The following is a 24,422-nucleotide window of genomic DNA, read 5'->3' on the forward strand; positions in this document are numbered from 1 at the left end:
AGATGCTCTGAGCACAGACCCGCAGGCACATGGAGCCTTTCCAGCCCCAAGCTCCCGAGAAGACCTTCAGAGTGAGCAGCACTGTCAACAAACGTATTTAAATTACAAAAAAAAAAAAAAAAACAAAAACAAAAAACAAAAAAACAAAAAAAAAACCCACACCCAAACCCAAACCTGATGTGCTTTAAAATTGGAAAATAAATTAATTGCACAGGAGACAGGAGAGAATTATTAAAATCTACGTAGTCTTCCACGTTTTCCTCCCAAAATGAGGAGGTTGGATGCTCAGCTGGGGTAAATCTCCTCTAAGTGACACCTGTGTTAATGATCCTGCCCTGATTTACACCACGGGAGGAATTGGCTCCCTCTCTGCACATCTGTCCTGCGAGAACCAATAAATAAAACTTGAACAAAAAAATTCATCCACCATTTATTCTGCTTAATTATTTAAACTTCAGATTCTGGAAATAATAAAGGAGTAATAAAGAAGAGATTTACCATCCAGCACAATTGCTGGGAGCACTCCGGGTAATTTCCTCCTTCACGTTTTAATCTCTCCCTCTCTTTTGCTTCCTTTTTGCCTCGCCAAATTGAATCAATTTATTAAAGTTGTTGCCAAGCTGCTTTGCTCTGATGGGCTGGTGGTGATGAAGAGGAATGGGCTGCTCTGTCCCCCGTGTCCCCCCTGGGTGTCCCCCCTGAAGAAGGGGACACGTGGCCACCCTGGCAGCACTTGGCCACGTGTCGGAGCGGTAAGGACTGATTACAGGCAGACGTGGCCTTGGAGGGTGATGGATTGGGAGAAGGATCCAGCCAAGAGATCCCAGCTCCCAAAGAGGCTGCAGAATTCAAAAATTCTGGCAGAAACCTGGCTGAGCTTCTGCAGCCTCAAAAAGTTGGGATGGGCAAAGCCAACTTACTTTAAAAGAGACTTTCCTTTATCTCTGCCTCCCTTGAGCTGCTGGAGCAGTGGCAGGAGGAGAATCGCCTTCCCCACTGCCCAAAAAACAGCTGGGGACTGTTTCTGGATTTTAGGAGCTCCGACTCCTGGTGGTCTTGGATCCATCTCTCCAGCCTCCATCGGGACCTCACCAGACCAAAATCCACCTGGAAAATCCACACTAAGGATCAATGGACCCGCTGGCAGTGCAGGAAAGGAAAATACTGCCCAGGAGCTGATGAAGGCGGGTCTTGAGGACACGGGGGCTTGGATCAGGAAGGGTCCTGTTCTCCCACAGGCAGCGGGGCCGCAGGACCACGAGCAGGGGCAGAACCAGCAGCACCTCCCAGCACCCGGCTGCCATCACCAGGGCGGGTTCCAACCCCAGAACGTGACAAACCCCCCGCAGCAGAGCGATGCAGGGCACTGCACAGACCCCTGACAATCTCCCTCGCTCTCCCCTGGCTCAGTTCCCGCATCCTTCCCGCGGGATGCTTCAGCAGCTCCCGCAGCTCCTCCCTCCGCCCCCGCTCCCCGCTCCATTTCCCAGCCCGCGTGTGCCGGCTGCCCCGGCGGTGACTCGCTCCATCTGCCGCGGATCCCAGCGCCCTCCGCTTCTCCCGGCCCTGCAGGAATAGGCTGGGAAGTGCCGGCACTCTCATGTCACACCGGGCTCGGCACTCTCGTGTCACACCGGGCTCGGCACTCTCGTGTCACACCGGGCTCGGCGCTATCGGAGCGAGGGCGAAGCTGCCGCCGCCACCTCGCTGGATGCTGCTCGGTGGGATGCTCCAGCCCAGGGAATGCCAGGAGAGACAGCAGCTCTCAGAGTGCCTTTAAAAGGGAAAAGGAGCCCAGGAATTCCTGCTCAGCCCCTTCCTGCCTCGGTGGGAGAAGCAGCTCAGCCCTTCCAGCAGCTCCCCCACCAGGGCTGCGCGTCCTGGGCCAGGTTGGAGCCCTGCTCTCTGTGCTTGGAGGTGTCAGCTGGAGGAAGAAGCAGAAACAGAGGCAAACTGATCTTTCCAAGGCATAAATCCCACCCAGGATCTCTCTTTGCTGTGCTGAAGGAACCAGCCCGAGCCACAATCTCCACATCCCGATTTGGAATCAGATCCATCGCACGCAGGACAAACACACCGCTCCAAAGAGCAGCAAGGCAGTCCCTGGGGACAGGCACCAGCTGTAAAAGTGAACAAAAACTGTTTGAAAAGATTAAAAACTGCAGATAAGGGCACAGACCCCAATTGCCACAGAGCTCCAGCCCCAATTCTCCAGCACTGAAGGCTGAACAAACAAAGCCACGGCCCAGCCAAGGGGCTGGGGACTCCCAGTTCCACCCCTTCCCCCCAAGCTCCCTGCAAAGTGGCTTTTCCTCTTCCCAGAGCCACAGAAATGAATTAAAATTTAAAAATACGGGGACAATTATTCACCATGGAGATTCGGAGAGACAGCAATTAATTAATAAAAATAAGTATTGCTGATACTGGGCTTTCATGCAGCCCTTTAAATTGCAAATTCCTCTCGGAGCGTGCATTATTAATTAAATCATTTGCATCCACTGTGACCCTCAGACACAATTATTTATCCTGATAAATAATTTTTTATTTATCCTGACAAATCTTTTTTTTTTTTTTTTTGATGCTGATAAATAATTGGTGGGGAAATGTAGGGCTGGCAACGCGGCCTGGCCTGAGCCTGCCTCCTGCACAGCCCTGTCTGCCTCAATCAGCCTCAGCCCCTGGGCCCCCCCAGCTGATTTCCAACCTCTCTGAACACAAATAACAATTCTCCATCCCACATCCTTCCAGAAAAACGCTGTGGTTTTGGAGGAGCCAAGGCCCGAGGCGGTTTGAGGGCTGCATGGCCAGAAGGATGCTTGGGCTCTGTCCTTCCCAGAGCCACCAGAGACCCCGGATCCGCAGCTGTCACCCCCAGATCCTGTAGGATTTTCAGTGGATAGAGGAAAGCTCTGTCCTGGCTCGCTGCTGGACAGCACGGGCTGGGCATGGGGGGGGCTCCGACACCCCTCGGACTCTGGACAGACCCAGGGCAAAGAGAGGCTCTCAATTGCCTGAAAAACCCAAGGCAGAGCCCGAGCTGGAGGGAAACGAGGCAGGAATTCCCTACAGGAACCAGTGCCGGCATCCCGGGGGGTCCAGCCGGGCCCTGTGATCCCCCAAGGGGGGGGAACCAACCCTTCGTGCAGCCCATCCCTGGCAGAGGGGAATTCACCACCGCGGAGGGAGCAGCCCCATCGTTCTGACGAACCTTTTCCCTCTGGGAGCAGAGGAATTGCGTCCTCCTAAAGGAGCCTTTCCCCCTCCCGGCCCGGCTGCCCCGTTGTGGTTTTTTAGTCTTTTCTGCATCAGAGATTTGGTCTTTGCCGCTGCCGGGCAGGTTTTAAAGGATTTAAATCGTGAGGCATCTCCCGGTGCCAGCCCGGCGAGGCATAAGGGATGCGTTGAACCCGTGCTCGTTTTCCCTGCGTTTTTCCCCAAAAATCCATCTTGGCAGCCTCCCCCCCCACCCCCAAACCCATCGCTGGGTGGCTCCAGGGGCGGCCGCAGCGAAACCCTCGTTGCCAGAGCTGCTCCAGCGCGCCCGGCTCTTTGGTGTGTAAATTCGAATTCTTTCCATGCACGGGGAAGGGAGGGGGAGGCAGCGCTGGATCCCAGCCTGGCTGAAAAATGACGCCGAGCTGCTCCAGCTGTTCCTCAGCCATTCCACGTGCCTGGGGTGAAGTGGTCCTCAGCGGCAGCGATCGCTCACGGCGGATTCCTGCACCTCCTGCCCCAGCCTGAGGCCGGGAGCCGCGATTCCTGCCTGGGACGTGATGCAGAGGAGGGCTGGGAGGAAGGATCCGCTTCTCCAGGGCACGGGAGAGCTGCAGAAAACAGACAGAAGGACAGAGGGGACAGCGCTCAGCACCTGCCCTTGCTCCCGTGGCTCTGCTGCAGCCACCTGGACGCAGCAGCCCTGGGTTTGAAGCAACGCGGGTTTGCAAAAAGTCCATTTTCAGGAATTGCAGAGCCAGCAGCAAGCATCACCTGCTCTGGAAATTAAAATCCAGCTCCGGTGGAGGCTGTTTCCCCTCAGCTCCTCACCTGCGACTAAACTCGCTACAAGCAATTGGGTTTTGACACCCTGCACAATAAAATAAACAATGCACCATCCCCCCCCGCCAAAAAAAAAACCAAAAACAAAAACAAAAGCCAAACAAACCCCAAAAAGAAAAAAAAAAAGCCAACAAACTAAACCCCAGCCTCGCACCAAAGCGATTGATGCTGTCAGAAGCAGGGAAGACGCACCCAACAGAATCACAGAGCGAGAAGTTGCAAACCAGCAAGAGGTGACAAGTAATTATAGAACAGGGAAATGCAGAGGGAACTCATTTGGATGAGCAGCGACTGATTAACGGGCCCAACATTTATTTTCTTTATTTATGGCCTGGCATCAGGGAAAATTGATACAGAGCAGCCCATATACAGCACGGCTGGTGACACGTTCAGCAAATGAAGAGGCTGGGAAGAAATCAAACTGAATTATCCCCACTGTTACTCAACCCCCCCCTCGCCTCTCCCACCCTCCAGAGGGAGGAGCAGGGGTGCCACAGCACCGTGCGGCATCTCGGTGTCCCCACGGCACTGCAGCACGAGGGGACAGCCAGGTCACACCCTCGTGGCCGTCACCTCCTGCGTGGTGGCCACGCAGCTCCGCTGTCGGCACGTCAGCCCAGGTGATGCTGTGAGAGCTCCCTGTGCCGAACCCTCCTCCAAGCCATCTCCCCACTGCGCAGTTTGGGGGTTAATTGGGGTGGGATTCAACCCGCGACCCTCCCACCTGAACCCCCTGGCACCTCACAGAGGCGCTTAAATCGGAAGCGATCCCAAGCCCTCTCCTCCCTCTGCTTCCATCTCCCTGAGGAGCATTAAACATTCAAATCAACGCTGGAGCTTTCCGCCCTCTGAGGACCGAGCTTCTCATCCCGGCAGGATTTGCTCCCGAGGGAGAAGCACGAGCTGCAGTGCCTGCTCAGGGTGCCGAGGGCCGGAGCATCGGGGGGGCAGCGCGAAGCCCACCCCGGAGCCCCGGAATCCGAGGAGAGTCGCCCCATTCCCAGGATAAAAGCAGGACCACGAAAGGCCCCCAATGGCTCAGGCGGCCGGGTAAAGGCTGTGCCCTCAGGCGGCTGTGCCCTCAGGCGGCTCCGCCCGGGGATGAAAGGCGGCGGCGGCTTTGATGGAAAACTCAGTGACTGCCAACAAAAGGGACTGCGAGGAGGCGGCACCTTGCAGAGGACCCTCCTCGGGCACAGCGGGGCAGGGGCACTCCCAGGAAATGGGGAGGGAAGAGGGCAGAGCCCGGAGACGCAGTGGAACAGGCCCCGACGCCGGGGTTTTTGCGCTGGAAAATGGCTTTTTATAGAAACTGGTGAGCAGCAGTAAAAGTTCATTCGGAGAGGAGCGGGAGAAGCTTTCCAGGTGCTCAGAGCAGACCATCTCCTCCTGGTTTGCCTTCACAAGTGCCAGCTCTCGTCAGGATCTTGTGTTTTGTGCTGGAGCCTGAACGGGATTAGGACAAAAAGGAGCTGAAAGGAGAAAAGCTTTAAACTGGTTGAGAACAGTGGACTCGAGTTCATCCAAAACAGGTTTTAAAAATTTATCATCCCCTTCGTTCAATGCGCTACAAACGCTCCTTTTTGCTGCAGTTTCCTGGTGTCACCCGGGCTGGGCACACCCGCACCTGCCCCGATTCCGCTCAGGTGCCCTTCCCTGTGCCCGGGCAAATCCCCTCTGTGCCACCTCCACCCTGCTGCTCACTCCAGGGCTGCCCAGACGTGGTCAGCACCATGGAGGGGTCTGGGATGTTCCAGCCCCCTTGGCTGAGGGTCAGCAGGTGCCACCTGCGAGCCAAAAAGTGCCGTTATCAGCCCCCGGCGTGAGCAGGGCAAGTAAAACCCCCGCAGTGTTCCCCCTGAGCTCAGCAGAGCCCGGAGCGCCCCTTTAAGAGGGACAGTGGGTTATGAAACACGGGTGATTTAAATGCAAATGGGTGAAAAAACACAAGTTCCTTTATTAAAATGGAAATTGCACTTCAAGCCGCCGCCGATCCCCACAGCCCCGGGGTGTCCCGGTGCCGGCAGCAGCCACATCCTGTGCCACCGCCTCGGCGGTTTGGGGGGACAGGGTGCCATGGCCAGGCTGTGCCCGGGAAGTCATTTCCAGCCCTCTGTCTCTGGCACATTCCGTGTTGTGAGAGGTGTCACTCAGCTGCAGCTTCGTGAGATCAGCTGTCCCCAAAGTGCTGTGCTGAAGGGAATAATTATTATTTTCCCATTTCCCGAGATCTCCTCACAAAATGTATTCCTATAGCAAGAGGGAAAATAAAAAACTAAAGGCGGCCAGACCTTTCTGTTCCTCCCTGGGACAGTGATCCAGTGAGGAGCTGGGATTTTTGGCACACTTGGGGCGCAGGGCAGAGAATCAGGGATGATTCCTCCCTTGCAGCATTCCCCATAACCCCCACCCCGTGTGACACTGCACAACCTGCCCGCAGCACCGGGATCCGCCGCTTTCCCAACTCCTCCAGGAAGTCCTGGCTGTTGCCTTCAGCCACCAGCCAGCTCGAGTTGCTGGAAGATTATTAAGGATAGCAGGCACTGGAAAAGTCCCAAGTGGTTATCCTCTCCAGTAAGCCCATTCCCCCAGGAGAGCATTTAATTGCCTTTTGAAGGATCCCACAGCCTCTGCGGGAGCCTTCCTGACCACCCAACCATCCTGGCATTTATTCGTCCACGGGGCCTGGCTTGAACTTTGTTTTCCTTTCACTTCCTATTACCGTTCCCCTAATCCTCTCCTCCAGCCCTTTCCCGTCCTTCATCCCGCATCTCCCGCTCTGTCCTTCCCCACTGTGGCTTTCAAGCGTCCCCGTTCTGATCCTCACCACGGGAAATGCCACTGTGAGACACGGCGGGGCTGAGACGGACCTGAAACCAAACCCGGCCTGTAAACAGCCCCGAGCGCCGGCCGGGGCAGCCGGGGGAGAGTCCGGCACGGCCAGGGAGGGTCCGGCACGGCCAGGGAGGGTCCGGCACGGCCAGGGAGAGTCCGGCACGGCCAGGGAGGGTCCAGCACGGCCAGGGAGGGTCCAGCAGGACGCACACAAACCCCTCATTAACCCCCATCAGGGCAGGGACAGACCCCTCAGCCTGGGCTGGGGGCAGTCGGCTTCTGTGCTCTCACCTCTTCCAGCTCCCAGGGTTTGTAGGAACGGGGATGGGGAGAGGAGGCAGGTGCTGGTCTCCCACCAGCACAGGAGCCTGAACAAACCATGGGAGAGACCACAACTTTCTCATTTTCTGCTCTTTACAGAAGTACCCGTTTTGCTCAAGGCATTTAAAAATTTGTGTGTGACAAACCCAAAGGACCCCGCGAAGCCCCCAGAGCTCTGTGCAACTCTGGAAGAAGTTTTGCTGAGCAAAGCCCCCCGGAGCTGCCCAGGAGGTCCCAGTCTCCACTGACCACCCCAACCCTTCGGCTTCAGGACCATTTAATCACCGTTTGTAATTTAGCATCCCGCATAACCGCCTCATCGCCAGGCATCGTGCCAGCGTCGTGAAGCATCGCTTCATCCATCATTGTCTCCCAAGCTGTCTCTCCTGCCTCCCAGGCATCGTTCCTGCCCCTCCCAAAAAGCCACCAAGCCACTGAGCAGGCTCTGAGCCAGCGCCAAAGTTGCAGCTCCTGAAGAATGAGCCGGGCTTGCTGTTCCCTAATCGGGTCCCGTCTGCTGCTTGCAGAGCTGATGTATTTATTTTCATTAAATCTAATCCAGGGATGTTCTCCTCCTCCCACCTTCCCTCCAGTCCGGCTGCTGAAGCAGCAGGGCTCGGGAAAGGAGCCACCTTCCAGTTGATTTCTCATCCAGCAGAGCCAGGTCCGTGTTCCTGTCCCATTTAATTAGCACAGAGAGAGAACTGGGCTGCGCAGGGAGCAGCCGCGGAGCTGCCGCCTCCACGCAGGAACGGCAGCACCGGCATGGCCAGAGGCTCCCGCAGCTCATTCCCCCCTTTCCTCCCACCCCAGCTTCCCCCGTGCCACCTGAGCCAGCGTCCCCAGGTAGAGCAGAGATGCTCCAAACTGGATTTGCTGTCAGTCCCCAGCTCCTCCCAGGCCGGGAGATGAATTGCGGCAGCTCTCCCTACCTGTCACAGCCGCTCCCAGGTGGCAGGAGCTGAGTCACGAGTGAAACGTGTCCCCATCGTCCCCAGCTCCCTGCAGCTGGTGGGAAACCATCGCTAAATCACCCCCCTCAGCTGCATCCATCACCCGGCCAGGCTGCAGGGACACGGAGGGGGGAGGTTTGAGGCAGATTTTCTGGGATAAAAACAGAAAAAAACCCCAGGGATAAGAACAACTAAGGGCCAGAGAAACTCTGTGATCAACTCGACTCCAGTTCCAGGGTTGGGTTCAGCCCAGAGAAGCTGCGTTTTGGGGTTTGGTGGAGCTGGCAGAGCTGCAGGGAGCGAGCAGTGGGAGCATCTCGGGGTCTGCTGCACCAGCAGGGCAGGATTTAGGGAGCCAATATCATTTCCAGAGGTGCTGGAACAGCTCTGGGCTGGTGGCCTGAGCAGGGCCTGCAGCACCTTCACTGCTCAGTGCTGAGACGTGGAAAGGAGGGAAAGTTTTAGGGCCAGACAGAGCAAAACTCTTGTGTAAGCAGTGCTGGATTATGCAGCAGGAGTTGCAGGGGAAATGTCCTTAAATCGCCAGGAATCGCTCCCTGTTTGGAACACACCAATTATTCCTCAAACAAGGACGAGCTGCAGGCAATTGGAGGGGTTTATCACCCACACTGTGCAATGATGTGGCAATAAATAAATCCCAGAGCCAGAGGAAGGTGGTAGATTCCCCCCAGGAGCGAGGAAGGGAGCGGGACAGCATTTCTCGAGGGGGGAGGGGGTTGGGAGGGGATCAGAGGGACTCAGGGGGTGCCCTGGGACAGCTTTTCCCCAGCTTGAGCTGCAAAGAGATGTCAGGGACCCATCCCGATGCTCCCCAGACCCAGCAGAGCTGTCGAGCCCCACACGGCAAAGCCCCAGACCTGGTGATCCCCCTCACCAGGGGTTCTTTTTTATCTCGGAGCGTTTGGGAGGATGCCTGGATCAATGCAAGGAAGTTCCTCCTGCCCAGCCCGGTTTTGGGTCAGGCCATGGACTGGGGCAAAACAAAAGCCTGAATTTCTCACCCCGTGTGCCACACTCACCTTGGAGCCGCTCCTGCATTAACTTCCAGAGCCTTTGAATCCACGTTTCCCACGCTGAGACCAGGCTGGAGCTGAGCAATAACAGGGATGCCATAAACTCCATCTCTCCCAGTAGTGAAATCCTGTTCGATACATTCTTAATATCCAATTACTATTTATGTAACATGCGGCAAAGGATTATCCCATTAAACCGAAATTAAGTGCTTCGTTCATTAATTAATACAACTTATTTCAAGTGCTGCCAACATTTATCCCTGGAAACGTATTATTTAAAACCAAAATGCACAAAGGAAGGGAAAGGAAGTTGTTTGCTTGCTGCTTTTATGTGTTCTCAGAGATGAGTTATGGAGCCTGTGCAGGATCCATCCAGAGCGCTGGAGGGGAATCTCCCAGGGAGCAGCAGAGGGAGAAATCCTGCTTGGAAATGGTTTGTGTCTCCCTGAGTGAGGAGCACTGGGAAGTTCATCCCTGTGGTTCCTCCATTTCAGCTGGAACAGAACAGGGAAAACCCTTCTTTTCCCAGCCTGGACAACGTGCTCCACCGGGAAAACCCAACATCCAGCCCCCGACTCCTTGGGGACCCCAGGATGTCACCATGCCATGGATGTGGCAGCTCCTGGTGTTCTGCAGGGTCAAGCCTGGGCTCAGACCCTCTGCAGTGCTGCCACAGGACCACGGGCTGGTTATTCCATCCCTAAACTCCTTGGAGAGGCATATCCTGGTCCCACTTGACCTCCAGGAATTCCCCGACTGGTTTGTGCCTCCCTGGCTGAGGAGGCACTGGAAGGTCCATCCCTGTGGTTCCTCCATTTCAGCTGGAACAGAACAGGGAAAACCCTTCTTTTCCCAGCCTGGACAATGTGCTCCACTGGGAAAACCCAACATCAGTCCCCAGTTTCCGTGGGGACTCCAGGATGTCACCACCCCATGGATGTGGTAGCTCCCAGGGGGTCAGACCTGGGCTCAGCCCCATCTGTGGCTGGAGCTGCCTGAGCTCAGAGCCTCTTGCAGCTCTGGGACTGCTGCCACAGGACCATGGGCTGGTTATTCCATCCCTAAATTCCTTGGAGAGCGGCATCCTGATCCCACTCGACCTCCAGGAATTCCCCAATTGGCCCATCAAACCTCCAGTGCTGGCAGCAAGTGCTGGGGAAGAGCATGAAATCTAAATTAAGTCGAGAGTCTCTTTCCAAAACAAATTCCTCCTTGAAGAACCAAGCCCAGACTTCATTACGACAACTCAATTATCCTCAAGGCTGAGCTCCAGAGACAAGAGCTCCCCACGAGTGCTTCGTGCTCCCGTCACAGCTTCCCCTCCATGCAAAGGGGAGGATCGGGAACAGCTGGAGCCTCCCCGGCACCGCCCAGAAAACAAATCACAGCAACAGAGGCAGAACTGGAGCTTCCCTGTGGCAGAGCCTGTCCCGGGCTGGGTTTCTGTGAGCTCCCTCCAGGGCCACCCTGTAGGGTGGAAAAGTGGAATTTGATCCCCGAAGTGCCCCCATCTCTCAGGAAGGGAAGGCAAACACGGACCACGAGAGCTGTGGATTCATTTTTAGGCCCGTGGGACTCTCTCTGCTGAAGGAACTGTTCAGGTTTAATATTTTTGGAGTCACGTTTCACTCCTGCTCCAGATGATGTCTTTGGAAATCAAATGACTCTGCGGGCTCTGCAGGAGCCGGGGCACCCTGGGCACCTCTCTGCATTCCCAGATTGTCCTGCTGGAGCCTCCCTGCCAACCCCATCCCAAAATCTCCACTTCCAAGAGATGGAAACTCTGAGCAGCGACTTCCAACCACCCCAAGTCCCACACTGAGATCCTCCTGCTCCAACCCCAGCTCCAGCCTCCAGCGTCCATCCCTCTTCAGAAGCACCAAGGAACAGTTTCTCCCTCCTCTCCTCCCTGACTTCCAGCTGCCATTGGCTCTGTTTCCATCCGAGCAGCAGCGTTTCATGGGCTGCTGGGGAGGTCACAAGACTTCGGGTTTTTTACAGAAATCCATCAAATCGCCCCAGGAAAAAAAAAAGCAACCAAAAAAAACCCCCCCAAATCCTGCATGAAATCTTCCTGTCTAGTATTTTCTAGAGTGAAGGAAGGAGGAAAAAAATAAAAATAAGAATTTACAGGTAATTTCCTTGTCAAAAGTTCCTGTCTGTAAATACAATCAAGATAAGAGTGACATGGCAAATAGCTCCTTTTCTCTCCTGAATGAATTATTCAATTCGCCACTGATCCCCTCTAACTGCTCCAGGATTGCCTTCTGCTTCCCTGATTTATTTTACTTTATTTAGTTCCGTAGAGAAGCGCTGCCAATAATCGAAAGGAATTCAGGCAATTTCAGGATTCAACAAATCCCTCCCGCAGCCCCGGCAGCTCAGCCCGACGCCGGCTCCCCCCCGGATCCTTCCCTCCCTCCTCTCCAACGCTGCCACTGATCCAGGATTTCTTCTTCCCCAGGAGCAATCCCTGGAGTAACCCAGATTACCCTCCCCTTGGAATGGAGCTGGATTTTGGGAGAGGTTGCAGAGATCCTGCAGGGAGAGGGGTGTCCCATAAGCCTCCCTTCCCGTTCCCAAAGGATGGAGGAGATCCCGTCCAGCACCCGGGAATGGTGAGAACCCTGCTGAGCTGCCAGCTCTGCGTTGGGCGATCAGAGCTGTAGATTCTCCTCGGTCGCGTCCTTAATTGCTCCTCCTTGGATAGACCACAGCCCCCTTAGGGAGTGGGAATTCACCTCTCCGAACATCTGCAGGGAATTCTTTTTAGGACAGCCCCAAAATCCCGGCAACATCAATAAAGAGCAGCGCTGCAGCCGGCGTGGCAAGCAAGGAAATTGTATTAGTGCTGAAAAAAGCCTGCTCTGCAGCCACCCCAAAGCTAATAAAAATATGACTCGAGAACAGAACTGTTTCGGAGCCGCCAAATAATATCCAGAGGATGATTCAATTACAGGGCATTAGCGCCGGTCTGGCTGCGGAGCCCAAAGTTCCTCGGCGAGGTTTGGGAGCGAGGGGCAGGTGACGACTTCATAAACCCCCAACCCGCGGTGTGGGGACTCCAAAGAACACGAAAGGAGGAGCAGCAAAGCAGAAACCAGACAAATAAACCCCTCATTCGACTCACGAAACAAATCATGATGATTTTTGTTCTTTTTCCCCGGAGCAGGTTTCAGCCAGGGCAGCGTTTCTTTAGGTTATCGATTAGCAATTAGAGAGGTGTTTTAGCTGCTTCTCGGCTGTGTCCGATACTCCCTCCAGAATTTCAATTCCACAAGAGCTATTTCCACCCGGCAGTGGGGGCCGGGAAAGCAGCACTGCCTGACCCCCTGCCCTCAGGCTTGCCAGAAAGCCTCGGGGAGGAGTGGGGAAGGCAGCACTCGGAAAAAGAAAAATAGTCTGGAAAGGAGAAGAAATAATCTCGGTTCAATCCAGCAGGAAGCTTCTCCCCATGGCTTTTGGGAAGGGAAGGATGCTCTCCAGCAGCTCCCTCCCTGAGGAGAGGGCTTGGGGTCACAGGGTGGTGTTGGACACGGGGCCAGGATGTGGGGACCTGCTGGGGCCTCTGTTACTGTCACCCACGGGGGGTGGCCCCACTAAATGCCACCACAATGTCCAACAGCTGTCACGGAGCAGCGCGAGGGGAGGCTCTGTGGGAAGCAGGCCAAGCTGGATGGGGCTTGGGGGACACCCTGGAGGATGTCCCTGCCCATGGCAGAATGGGCTTTAAGGTCCCTTCCAACCCCATCCAGTTGAGGATCCAGTGATTCCACGAGCGATGGAGACTCCCAGCGCCAGCCACAAACACCAGCACATTCCAGCCCAGAATCGATGCAGGAAAACCGCCAGAGCCTCCAAGGAAAGAGAGGCCAGACCCTTTCTTCAACAGCAATTTTCAAACCTTTTTATTTGGTGCCTTGTAAAAAGGGGAAAATAAAAGGAGGAGAAATAACAAACTGATTTCAGATAATTCACTGGGGCTCCGGGTGCATTGTAAATGTGTGCTCCAGCCAACCGGCAATTTGATGAATTTCACAGCCCGCTTTTGTGTCGCTGCTTGCCGAGCACCATCCTCCACTGAAATTGTGGCTGCCTTAATGTTCTCTTTAGCACATGGCATAATTGCCCCCTGCAATTTGTTGCCTGGGAAGGTTACCAGGAAAGAAAGGAAAGGGAGAGAAGGACAACTTTGTTGGTGGGGGAGCAAGGGAGAGGGGGAAGAGACGAAGCTGATGGCGTTTGAAACATGATTTATTCCAGGGCAAGGGATGCCATTGCAGGAAGGCACAGGGGCTTCCCAGAGCGGGCTGATGGGGATGGAGCTCCCACAGGGATGGGATCCGACCCAGAGACATCCCTGCTCACCCTGTGCCCGAGGGGCTGGCGGTGTGGAGCTGGAGGAGAAACGGCCGCACCAAAGAAGGAAGAAGAGAAGGGAAGGAGGAAATCCCGGCGGAAAGGCTGGAGCAGGGTGGGGAGGGGGCGGAAGGCGGGGGCGGCGCGGCGGCGGCAGCCAGTGTTTATTAATTTTCTGCTTGGCTGCGCTCGGTGCCACAGCTCCGAGATCATGGAGCCGCTCCACACTCTATTAAATAATTCAATCTGCAGAGAATCCAAGTGTGTAAGCGAACACTCTTATGCGTCTTAAAATTTAATTGCGGACCTAAACAAGATGAAGTGCAAGGAAGACATAAAAGATATGAAAATAGATGCTGCAGCTTTTGTTTCTCCGGCTGCTCCAGCCCTGCCCAGGAACCTCTCCCCATTTTTCACACGCTGCCGTTAAAGAGCCTGAGCCTCCTTCATCTGCTGCCCCCTCCCCTCTGCTATTTACAGCTGTGTTTGCAAGCAGCAGGCCTGCAAATCACTTCATATCCATTAGAGCAGCTCCATTCACCCTGCTGCCTCCTGCTCTGGCAGCCGTTCCCGTATAAATCCTCGTGTTCCAGGGTTTAGGGAATCAACTGGGAGCACTTGCTCCGGCCGCCCCTTTGCCCGCTGGAGCCCACGGCCTCCCCCTTCCCAGGCTGGAGAGCATTTCCTTGCTCCTGCAAATCCTCTCCTTCCTTTTTGGAGGGAGCAGTGCCCCTCCATGCTGAGAGCCCGTAAACCAGCCCCGCTGGAGGGTGCAGGACAGGCGTGACCCAGGGCCTTCCTGCACAGGTTGGGTGGAGGGATGAGAGCATCCCACGCCCTGTGCCACAGCCCAGAAAACCTGGGAAACCATGGGCAAGGGCTCAGATTTCCTTTGGAAAGAGGGGTGAGTTCGTCTCTTGAGACTGGGGGGTGAAGGAGAACCCATCACTTGCAGAGGCTCAAAACCTGAGGCCCCAAACCCCGGCAGAAACCCTGGTGAGCTCCTTCCCAAGCCAGCCTCACATCTGAGGTGCAAACAACTGAGAGCAGCCCTGGAGGTTCCGAGCCCAGCTGTGAGCATCAGAGGTTTACTCAGAACATCTGCAAGTGCACAAAACACCTGCTCCTGCCCCAAAAGCCACACGCCAAGCTCGGGGCTGGTCCCACAGCCCCAACAGCTGGTCCAGCACTGCTCCCACCTGCTGCCAGAGCAGCTCCCGCGGGGCTGGATCCCAGGGAATGGCTCAGTTCTCAGCCAGTGACCTGCAAAGACCCCAGGAGGGGGGGTTGGGGTGCAAACTCAGGGCTGAGTGTCTCCTCTGCTGCACAGCCCTGCTCAGAGCTGCAGCGGCAGCAGCGCTGTGCAAACCATCCCCACAAAAATCACTCACACAGAGCGGCTGCATTTCCCTCTCCATGCTGGCAGATCAATTACAGCCCTGGCTCGTGGCAGGAGCAGTGAGCTCAGCCCCTCCTGCACCCAAATTGGTGGAATTTTGGCTTTGTTATTACACCCAGGCTCGCAGGTGTATTAATGTAATTTCTTCTTGCAAAGGGCAACAAGTGAGACCTCAGGCTGCTTTGTCTTCATTTGCTCAGCTGCTGAGCATTTTAGGTTGTTCCAGGGGCTGGTGGGATGGGAACTGCCACAAAACCCTGCAAAGCTCCACAGCTTGAAACTCATCAGCTCCCCAGAAGAGATGGGGGGTTGCTGGGTGGGGGATGAGGAGCTGAGACAGCAAATCAATATCAATAATCAATAAAACACGCCAGCTTTGCTGCAGAACTCAGCAGGCCGAGGCACATTGGGACAGGGGACTGACAGCACCGGCTCCACATGGATGTCCCCAGTCCAAAATAATTGAGGGGGTCTCACCCAGCCCCCCACACTCCTCCCCGCCATCCCCCAGTGCCAGATCTGCTCCGACACTGACAGTGATTGACAGGGGCAGAGCAACAGGTGAATTAAACAGGCGCTGCTGCCGCCAGCAGTGGTGCTAAATGTCAGAAAAGATCAACCCTGGCGTTCCCAGCGTGGCTCTGCTCCCACCGAGCGAGGTGATGGAGTGGAAATGCAGCCTGCAGAGAGGGGAGGGGAGCTCCGGAGGGTGCTGAGCACAGCTTGGGGCCTCGCCAGGAGCTGTGAGGTGGGAGCCATCAGTTTAGATCCATCAGGTCCAGGTCTGAGCCAACCCACGGGAGCAGGGATCATCTCCTCCCCCTGGACAGGAGGGACCTGCAGAGGCACCTCTGAGCTCTGCTTTCGCAGGTGCTGGGTGTCCTCACTTCCCAGGCTGGGAGTGGTTCAGGACAGCAGCGCAGGTGTGAGATCTAACCCTAACCCTAATCCTGACCCATCGGCTGTTCCAGATGGAATCCAAGACATCCCAGTGCAACCAGCCTCCCAGGACCTGCCTGCCTTGTACAGCACCAGGAGCCAGGTAAAAACTTCCTGCATTCCACAAAGGATGTGCCTCTTCCCAGCTCCCTCTCCTTCCTCACATAGCACATTCCCCGAGGACAACCCGAGAGAAAATAAAATCTGTATTCCAAGGACACCGGGCCTAAAATAATGTTGTTTTGCTGTAGTGCCACTTTAAATCTCGAGCAGTTGAAAAACCAATTTGTGCTTAGAAACATTCAATTTGTTTGCAGGTGTTTTCCTCTTAAGTGGCACCAGGTAATCGGGACTGGCAGGGGAGCCCCCGACAGGTGCCACAGGCCGGGGCACCAGCTGAGCCAGGGCCAGTGTGGGACGTTCCAGGAGAGTCCTGGGGCTGGAGCATTGGGAAATTAATTGGTCACATTAAACGAGTGGGGATAGAGAGGGGCTGAGCTGAGCATCCTCCAGCACGTGGTGTGTGGAGGGGAGACCCTGTTCCTGTGGATGTGGCGAGGGTGGAGAAGGACATGGGGGACAGAGAGGGACATGGGGACAGAGAAGGACACAGGGGACAGAGGGGGATGAGTTAGGGTTCAGCTCTTTGCCCACCTGAGCGTCAGGAGGTGAAAGCTGAAGGAGGGGAAAGGGGCAACGGTCCTGTCCTGCTGCAGGAGAGCTGCTGCCAAGGGCTGCCGTGGGATGGAGCTGCCAAAGCGTGGTCTGTCCACGAGATTTCCTCTTCCCAGCAGGAAGAGAGAGTGACTAACCCCAAACCCAAGCCATACATCAATTTAATCGATGTCCCCGACACCCGGCGCCCCCGTCCCTCACCTTGCAGCCGGTGCCCGGAGGTGTGAGGCTATTGATCCCCCGGATGCCCGTGTGATTGGAGTCCACAATCCAATGCCTGCCAAGTCCAGCCGAGCCCAAACCTCTCAAATCATGTTGACACGTTTAGGAGGTGCCGGGCGCTTCATCCTCCCCGGTCCGATATGTAATTATGTCCTTGTCACCGTGATGTAGGGGCTTGGCAGGGCAATAAAACCCCAGGGACCCCGCGGCCGAGAGCGGCCGCTCCGCGCCGCCGGCTGCTGCCAGTTCCTCGCTGTAGTTAGACTGCAGGAAATAGAGCTCAATAAAGCGGCGTGTGGATCACGGCAGAAAGTTCGTCTGGGAAAACAGGTGGGGGAGACGCCAGGGGCTGCTGCTGCCACAGGCCCTCGCGGGGTTTGAGCGTTACTCACTTTCTCGCCTTCCTGCTGCCAGCCAGGGAAGGGGGGGAGCAGGTGAGGGCTGGAAATGCAGCATCTAACCCTGCTCCTTTCATTCCAGCCTGATCCCACCGGACCCTCCAGAGACTGCCAAGCCCTCCCCTCTGCTTGTGGCATCCTGGAACCTGCTGGGGAACCGGTGCTTCCCAGCCTCTCTCTCTCCCCTGGGGGCTCCAGGGCAGCCCAGGCACGGTGGGCACAGCACGGTGCCCTCTCCTGCTGTCACAGCCTGTCGGGCTGGAAGGACATCAGTGGGTTTTAGCACGGCACAGCCAGATCCTCACCAGCCTCATGCTGGGCTGCAGCAGCAGCTGTGGCAAATTCCCTCTCTGATTCCCTAATCCCTTCAAAGCCCTCGAAGGCTGCTTGGGAAGTTCCCACCAGCGGGATGGGAGCTGGTGCTGGGAGCGGGGTGCTGGGAGGCAGCGGAGCTGCTCCTCTGGCTGATGTTCCCCCAAAGAGCACAAACAGTTCCCAGCAGCTCAATTCCTCCCCTCAGGGCTCGGCAAGCATAATTTTTCTTCACTAATATATCTTTTGCTTGATGAGCTGTCGATGGCAGGAGGATTTAATCTCCCATACCCTCGCTCTCTCCCAAATCCACTAAGGTGAAGGCACTTCATTACAGAACCACTCAGCTGTCCGCTCCTATCGATCACGCCTTGGCATGGGTGACCTTGGATCGATGAGCTGCCGATTATTTAGTGCCTGTTTGCCCACACCAAATGCCAGCAGCGCCAGTACCAGCACCTGCACCCAGCTCCAGGAAGGAGCCTGGCACAGCTCAGGAGCTCACAGGCAGGAGCAGGGACACACAATCAACTCATACACCAGGATTTGCCATCTGGGCACAATTTGTCTCTTCTTCAAGTGGATTCAGGCCTTGGGTTTGATGCTTCCAAGTTGCAGATCCGTGTCCTGCTCCCAGAGTCCATCCCGGGCAGCATTGCTCCGCTGCAGGGCAGTCCCACTCCCAGCTCCCTGGGCAATTCCCCACCACAGCTTTGCCTCCAGGAACCCAAGATTCCCATCAGAAAAAGGGCAGCGAGAGCCAGGACAGATCCAGTGATGAGAGAGGTCATCCCAGGGGAGTGACAGAGTCCCTCACTTTTCTCCGGGACCCAAACCTCTCCCTGTAACTCTCTGGTGATTCATCCACCTCCGCCACGTCCCCTGCAAGCAGTCACTGCCTTACTTTTTAATCAAATCCTTTGCTTCCCTTCCCTTCAGGAGCCAGAGCCATTTTTCTATTACATCCTGATTGATCAGGCCCTCGCCAGCCGCTGTCAGCACCGTCTTGGTGCTTCATTTCCCATCCCCACACAGCGGGCTGTGGGCTGAGCCCGCTCGCTCCGGCACCAGCAAACAGATTCATAAATGCACATAGTTAAGAAGAGGAGGCAGCGGGAAAATTGATCCTACTTTTGATTTGCTGCCCCCAGCTGCAAACCCCGCATCAAAGGGAGGGAGAAGCCAACGCTAACCCCAGAACAGGGGGGAAGAGGAGGAGGAGGACACGGAGGTGAGCCCAAAATGCTGCTCAGCGCCAGGAGAAAGAGACTCCATCCTTGTGCTGTGCAAAAAAAAAGCAAGAGGAGAGTCTCCAGGGCGGCAGCGCTCCTTCGTGCTAATGAGCTGTTTTCCACTGTAAGAAACCGGGAGAGCAAGCCCAGACTCTGCTAAACAAGGGCTGTGGCTACGCCAGGTCAGAGAGCAGCCATCCCCCGAAGAGAGCGCTGACAAGACGGTAAAAACACGGAATTAAACCTCTTTTCCCTCCTCCCTGCTCATCGCTTGGCAAATTGAACAGCTCCGATGTGTGCACTCGTGGCTGCAAAAGGCTCGGTGGTGCCTTGGGTGGCCTGGACACCCCTGGGATCACTCTGGGCTGGGAAGGGGCTTTGGGAGGGCGAGGTGTGCCTGTGTTCTGTGGGACAGCCCCAGGACAGGAGCCTGCCTGACCACTGCCAAAACCCCACACCAGGTGAAGACAGAGGCTGGACAAGTCCACCCTCACCGCTCTGTCACCAATCCCATCCCCTCTCCCAGCGCAAGCCAGGGACGGCTGGATCAGCCCCATCCCGCCTTTCCCGGCTGCTGGCGGATCCCTGCTGGCACGGAGCTGCCTTATCTGTGCTGGCACAGGAGCGCGGGCTGCCCTGCCATCAGCCACCACCGGATTACGGGGGTTTACCAGTTTATTAGGGGACAAAAGGCGCTCAGCAGAAGGGTTCTGAGACAGTGCGAGCGGCTGATAAGAGCCTGCCCGGCTCCTCGGACATCTCGGCCACGCCTGGCACACCACAGACAGCGGGACCCTGGCGCAGAACGGGCGCTCTGGGCACTGGGGGCTCTTAGGCTGCTCGGGGAAACCCAACAGCGCTGCCCGGATGGGCGGGGATGTGGGGGCGGCTGCCTGGAAGCACCGCCCGCTCCCCCTCCAGCGCTGGCAGCGGGACCAGGCTCCCAAACCGGGGCTGGGGTCTGCTCTCCCGGCTGCTCTGCCTGAGCCCTGGGTGCGACTCTGGGGTACGGAGCCCTCGGGGTCCTCAGGGGGCTGAAAGTGGCAAAAAAGAGCAAAAAACACGGAGTGGGTGAAGCACCAAGGCAATGCCCGTGGCAGCACCAGTGGAAAATCCCCAGGAGGTTTTCATTTTCCTTCCCAAGTTTCACCCAAGTCCATCACTTCTCCTCCGCCTCCTCTCCTTTTTTTTCCCCCCTCCTAGTCCTTTTAATTAACAGTGTAATGGAACTCAATCCATTCGCAATCTATTCTGGCAAGAAACCACCCTCCCCGGACTCCAAATGACCTGACTAACAGGGTTAGAGGCTATAAAAAGTGCCAGACAAAATTTTTAGCTCCCTCATCCTAATTATCTCCTCTGAGCACCACGACAGCGCCGTGACACAGCAGCACCGAGGCCCCCCCAGGCTGTGAGGGGGACACGCTCTGCCTGGGCACACTCCCTGCATTGCAAAGCTTCAAAAAGAAAAAACCATTTTTCCCTCAGGCTCCCATAACACACAGCCCAGGGCGACCAGTGGGAAACGGGGAAGGGTGGGGAGCGAGGGGCCGGCAAACTGGGCGAGCTGGTGTTTGGCACTCTGAGGGTGAGAGGGGAACGTGGATAAATAGGCTGGCAGCTAACGCAACTTAGAGACAGACAGGCACAGCAGGTAAATAATGATAATGATCTTCTAACGAGCTCGCATCTGCGCAGCACCTCGCCTCCAACTGAATCCCGAAATGCTTTACAAAAAATAAAATGATCCCAGCACGGTCCCGCAGCCCTTTCCTGGTTTGTTGCCAGCACTGAAGGGGAGTGCGGGGAACGCTGACTCCTCGCGGGGCTCAGCTGTGCCCGGCTCCGGGCCAGAGCACCCTCGGGACAATCCCACAAACGCACCAGGACCTTTTTGGAAAAGGCCCTCCTGCACGGCATCCTCGGATTTTTTTCCAGCCGATTACCTCCCAGCTCTGGGAACCACCATTTAGGAGCTCTTAGACTGGTTCTTTTGGGATGTGACCTAAAAATGAAAGTTTTGATCCAGCCCTTGGTTTCCTCCCGAGCTTGGAGCAGAAGCTTTCAACGCACCTGGTTTAGGGCAACCTCCAAATCCTGATCCACCTCCAGGTTAATCACCTCAGTAACCCGGAGCTGTTATCAGCTCTCTGCGGGCTGGAATGGGTGTGATTCCCCAAGCTGTGGGGGAATCCCGCCTCCACGAGCTTTGGAGTAAAAGGTGAGTGCTCAGGGCTCAGTTCCAGCCCGGCCCTGCTCTAATTTCCAACTCTATTTGTTCTATTGAGTGGTTATCAAGTTAAAAATGCAAGGACTATGGATTTCTTTCCAGTTTAAACATCTGAAAACAAATGTGCTAATGAGCAATCTGACCACTATAAAAATGATTACTGACGGCACTTCAAGGACCCAACTTTACTGCCTTCAAAAGCACCCAGAGCAGCAGAATGCAAGTGGCTGTCCCAGGGCCATCCATCCAGCCTTGGCCAGGGGGAACTTCCAGATGAATGCTTACAGGAGAATAAAACAGTCAGAGAGAAAGAAAGGAAAGCCAGGAATCAAATAATCTCTTGCCAAAGCTGCTCCAAGCCTCCTGCAACTGATTCATGCTTAAGAGGCCGGAGGATGAGATTTCCAGGTGCTCTGAATCTCTTCCACCAGTGCAGCTCAGCGTGGCAGAGAGCAACGCTCCGGGTGGGAAGGGACCCTCCTGGTCCAGGTGCAGCTTCACCTGGGGCTTTTCCTACCGGGAATTTCCAGGTACAGCCTCCCCGAGGGCTTTTTTCCTGCCAGGGATTTCCTCCTACACCCACCGAGGGGAAGGAGGAAAAGAGAAATTACAGAGCTACTGGGATCCAGGCTTCAGCTTCGAGGTATTGAACAAAGCCGTGCCCTTCCTCAGTGCCTGGTGACTGATGGTCCAGTTGGAGCTGCCCATCTGTTAGGACATAATCCTCACTGAAGGAACAAAGAGGGGCATTAAAAACCAAACCCTGCTCCATTTAAACACAGATTGGAGATTTATGGGCGTTTCAGCGGCCCCTTGTTCCTCTGGTGATTGCCCATTCCGGGCGCTCTTTGTTTTCACAAACAACCGCCCCTTCTCCCCGTGCCATCGCTTTAGAGCCAGGAAAAGGGACAGGTGCCAAAGACGAAGTTATTTAAGGCATCGTTTTATCATCCCCTGGAACGGACAGGAGGGACAGAGCCAGCCCAAGGCCACGATCCGAGCACAGGTGGGATCCTCTCCCACGCCCTGGCACGGCCGCTTCTGCCCTGGCACGAGTGGAGCTGGCTCCGGGCATAGCAGAGCGCTGCCATGGGGACTCCCATCCCATCCCATCCCATCCCATCCCATCCCATCCCATCCCATCCCCCTGAACAGGAGGACGCCCACGGGCTGGTGAGGAATGCAAAGGTTCCACAGGGGACACATCGGCCTCATCCCCCGGGCACCGCAGGGCAGCGGGCAGTGCCAGGTCCCTGCCGGGAGCAGGTCAGGGATGAGGCTGTGAGCGATGCAGGGGATGGCACCGGTGACTCAGCCACCCCCCAGCGCTGACAGCCAGGACGTGCCACCACAGCACTGCCACACGCACCGCTCAAAAGCTTTTCCTTCTAGGTGAGACTGAATGAGGCCAGGATTGCGGGAGGAGGAGGGGGAAGAGCCGGTCAGCTTCACCTCAGCTCCAAGGCGTGAGCAGGAGACTCCCACGCCGGCAGCTGGGCCAGAGCAGGCAGCTGGAAGCAGAGACACAGCTCAGGGTCACGTCCTGGCTTCGTCACCGATCTGCTGTCCCTTAGCTTCGCTCTCCTCCTGCGTTTGCCCTCCTTGTCCCTCCAGACTGCAGCATCTTCCACACCTGAGAATTCAGAGCCTCCCTGGCACGGACGGCTCCAGTCCGAGGAAGTCGAACCCCTGCAGTGGAATTGGTAACACAAAGAAAGAGGAAAATAAGGGGCAAGAACCTTCCCTAGGGTGGTTTCCTACCCATCCCTGAGAGCCATCAGCCTCACACAGAGGGGAACGGTCTCACTGCGGGTCTGCCCTGCACAGGCAGCCAGGAGCAGCCAGAATTCCCAATCCCAGGGAAGCAGCAGCGCACGGCAGCCCAGCCCGATTCAGAGGGCACGCCAGGATAGAGAACACACTCCTGCCTTCAGATGAATTGGAAGTGAACCACGGATTGCTAAAAGCATGTCAGGGGATGAAAGTGGCTCTGCTGCTGACTAATTGGTGCTCAGGAGCAGCCCAGCTTTGGGTGGCTTTGCCAGAGCCACCGTGGGCATCCTCGCCCTGGCAGTTCCAAGTCAGATTTGCTCTAAGCCCTCGTGCATTTGCAAGCCTGGCTGCTCCAGCCCCGCACTCCCGCTGGGAGCCGAGAGCCGAGGGCTGATCCCACAGGCTCTGAGCAGCCACCTGTCAGGTCCCCTGCCATGCAGAGAAAGTCGCTCCAGCTGCTCTGCCAGAGGCTCCCGAGGAGCCAACGCTTCTCCTGGCACCGACAGCCGGCTCAGCAGGGCCAGTGGGACCGGCAAACGGCAGCCACCAGCCCTGGCTGGCACAGGCACAGAGCCCACGCTGACAGAGCCAGAGGGGGCTGGGTTTAGAGTCACCTTGTCCCCAGGGGCTGAGACCGCAATCCCAAGGCTTTTCAAACGCTGGATAAACCCTGCCCTCACGGCCAGCACGCAGGGTAAGGGAAATGGAAGAGCAAGAGAGGTTAAAATCCCTCCCGAGGGTCCCTGCACTGGCTGGGACTTTGTCCTGCCGTTCTGCCCAGGGCTGATCTCATCTCTCCTCTCCTTAGAGACCTCTGCCAAGTCTGGAGCTTCCCACAAAAGGCTGGGATCGGGCGTGTCAGGGCAGTGCCCAGCACCTCCCAGCCCTGCACCAGTCCAAACTCCAGCCCTCTGCAGATGAGTTCTGCAGAGGAAGCACCGAGTGTGGCACGGAGCATCCCCCGCACGTCAGCAGAGCGCAGCCAGTACAGCCCTCCAAGGCTCTGCTCCAGCCTCGGGGAGGAGGGGAAACAACTGCTTCCCTCTCATAAAACACGGATTTTATTAGCTAGGAAAGTCAAATGGTTTTGCAGGAGGATGAACACCAGGGAAAGCTGCCCACATTGGCCAGATGTGAACTACGAGACGCAGAAGCACCTCCCAGGCAGATGCAGCTCATCCTCTGAGGTGCTGCTCTGCAGAACATCCTTCTGCTCATCCCAGCAGCTTCCTTCAGTTTAAATCACCCACTCTCCGTCCCAGAGGGGTGCCCAGGCTGTGTCCTTACACCTGGGAGAGAAACGAAATCCAGGCGACCCCGAGCAGTCACGACAACTCCTCGCTTCCTCCTGACTCTCCCGAGCACCGGTCCCTAACAACTTCCCCACCTCATCCCGCAGTGCCCCTGTCCCCTTCCCCCGCGCCCGGCTCGCCAGGCTCCCATCGATCGGGGATGAATCAGGCGGCTCGTGGCGACACGGATCGCCACTTTTCACAAGTACCGCTCGCAGATCACGCAAACACATCCTCCCAGCAGAACACTTCAGAGAGCCTTCGCAAGCAATTAACGTCGCCGGGCTCCCGCCGGGGAGTGGGGGACATTAAAGGGAACGAGCTCTGTGCAACCACACAAACTCCGATTAGTTTGTTGACACCGGCAGATCGGTGCTTTCCCCTCGCTCGTG

General features: G+C 56.2%; 2 long non-coding RNA genes across 3 annotated transcripts in view; both read right to left on the reverse strand.

The window, feature by feature from the left end:
- Window positions 1–5,993: 5,993 nt before the first annotated feature.
- On the reverse strand, window positions 5,994–10,580 carry LOC121672750. 2 transcript variants are annotated; one of them, XR_006018969.1, is made up of 3 exons: window positions 9,206–10,580; window positions 8,145–8,316; window positions 5,994–6,249 (listed from the first exon to the last, which is right to left on the reverse strand). It is a non-coding gene; the product is annotated as an uncharacterized LOC121672750 (long non-coding RNA). The 2 variants fall into 2 exon arrangements; XR_006018970.1 differs by having other exon boundaries at window positions 8,145–10,580.
- A 5,036-nt stretch (window positions 10,581–15,616) lies between these two features.
- Window positions 15,617–24,422, reverse strand: part of LOC121672752 — a 30,775-nt gene continuing 21,969 nt past the window's right edge. The window contains exons 2-3 of the long non-coding RNA XR_006018971.1: window positions 22,418–22,654; window positions 15,617–19,769 (exon numbers count right to left, since the gene is read on the reverse strand). This is a non-coding gene — a long non-coding RNA (uncharacterized LOC121672752). The remainder of the gene's footprint in view (window positions 19,770–22,417; window positions 22,655–24,422) is intronic.

The sequence above is a fragment of the Corvus kubaryi genome, unplaced genomic scaffold (assembly GCF_017639235.1).
Source record: "Corvus kubaryi isolate FWS band 111438036 unplaced genomic scaffold, C.kubaryi_AGA036_p1.0 64927, whole genome shotgun sequence".
NCBI classification, from domain to species: domain Eukaryota; kingdom Metazoa; phylum Chordata; class Aves; order Passeriformes; family Corvidae; genus Corvus; species Corvus kubaryi.